This window comes from Mandrillus leucophaeus, unplaced genomic scaffold (assembly GCF_000951045.1).
Source record: "Mandrillus leucophaeus isolate KB7577 unplaced genomic scaffold, Mleu.le_1.0 Scaffold450, whole genome shotgun sequence".
Lineage (NCBI taxonomy): Eukaryota > Metazoa > Chordata > Mammalia > Primates > Cercopithecidae > Mandrillus > Mandrillus leucophaeus.
In genome coordinates, this window is record NW_012104810.1 from 300,455 (window position 1) to 302,572 (window position 2,118).

Consider the following 2,118-nt stretch of genomic DNA (forward strand, 5'->3'; position numbering starts at 1 on the left):
AAAAGTTAGTTCTTTGAAAACAAATAAAATCAACAAGCCTCTTGCCAGAATAAGACAAAAGAGACAGAACACGAATTACTAATATTGGAAGTGCAAGAGGGAATATCATTAAAGATCACAGAGACATCAAAAATAAATGCTGTGAACAACACTATGCCCACAAATTTGATAACTTAGATGAAATAGACGAAGTCATAGAAAGACACCATATTTTAAAACTCATGCAAGAAGAAATAGATAATCTCAATAGGCCTACATATATTAAAAATTTGAACTTATAGTTAGTAACCTTTCATAACAGAAAATACAAGACTTACATGTGTTCACTACTAAATTTCCCCAAACTTTTCAGGAATAAATTATGCCAATTCTCCACAATCTCTCCCAGAAAATAGAGAAGACAGAATACCTCTTAACTCATTTTATGAGGTCCATATTACACAAATACCAAAATCAGAAAAAAATATGACAAGAAAACAAAACTACAGAACAATATTTTTAAAACATAGAGATAAAAATCCTCAAGAAAATATTAGCGAATTGAATCTAACAATGTATAAAAATTTATATACCACAATGAAGTGAGATTTATCCAACTTATGCAAAGCTGTTTCAACACTTGAAAATCAACTCATGCAATTTGTTATATCAACAGGCTAAATAAGAAAAAATATTATCCTATCATTAGATCAACTAAATGCATTTGATAAAGTACAACACCAGTTCATTATAAAAAAAATTTTAGAAAACAAGTAATAGCGAGTAACTTCATTAACCTGATAAAGAATAACTGCAAAACAATGCAAGATAACAATGTTATTGTTTAGAAATTCTAAACTTACCTACTAATATCAGGAACATTTCAAGTATGCCCCCCTCACTACTGTTTTTCAACATTGTACTAAAACATATGCATCAAGACATTTAAAAAAACAAAATGCTTCTGGTTTCAGATGGCTGACTAGCAGCTACTTAGTGCTGTTTTCATGGAGAGGAATCAAAATAGCAAGTAAATAGTTACACTTCAAATAGATCGTGTAAGAGAGCACACTGAAATTTATCAGAGAATCAACAGAATTTATGGAAAGCAAAGAAAGTGAAGTTAGGTATCCTGTTGAACTGGGACTGGTGTGGCACTGGGAGAAGCTTCCTGATGAAAGCAAAGAGTGAGACACCCACAATTTCACATTTCTATTATGAAATTTTATAATTCTAATTATAGAGGTGCCCTCAATACTCACAAGACTCCAGGCTAATACAAGCAGCTGCCTGGAAATTGTGCAGAAGTATTGCTTGAGCCCATGTGGAATTCTGTAACCACCCAGTGGGCTCACCTTGCCCACTGCCTAGAAAGAGCCAATTTAACACGACAGGGAATTGTGATAGAGAAAGAGTAGTTTGCTCAGAAATGGCTGTGTAAGAGACCAGAGTTTTATTATTGCTCAAATTGCTCTCCCTGAGAATTCAGGGATCAGAGTTTTTAAGGATAATTTTGCAGGCAGGTGCTCGGGAAGTGAGGAATGCTGATTGGTTGGGTTGGAGATGAAATCGCAGTGGGTCCAAGTGAGTTTTTCTTGCTGTATTCTGTTCCTGACTGGAATCATAGAACTTGTTGGGCCAAATTACTGGCCTGGGTGGTGTCAGGTGGTACACTGGAACACATTATCTCAAGCACTGATTTTAGGTTTTACAATAATGATGTTTTTCCGTGTGCAATTTGGAGAGTTTCAGACTCTTGCAGTCAGAGGCTGCATGGCCCCTAAACTGTAATTTAAATTCTTGGAGCTAATTTATTAGTCCTACAAAGGCAAACTGGTCCCCAGGCAAGAAGGGGGTGTGTTTTGGGAAACAGGTATTATTGTCTTTGCTTCAGAGATAAACTATAAACTATGTTCCTCCCAAAGGAACACCTAGGAATGGAAAAGGAAAGCTTAAAGGTTAGAAGCAAAATGGAATTGGCTAGGTCCGATCTCTTTTACTGTCACAAGTACTTTAGTTACAATTTTTGCAAAGGTGGTTTTTATTCCTTTCTTGGGGTTTTCTAACATTTTACTTTTTTTTTTTTTTTTTCTTGAGACGGAGTCTCGCTCTGTCGCCCAGGCTGGAGTGCAGTGGCCG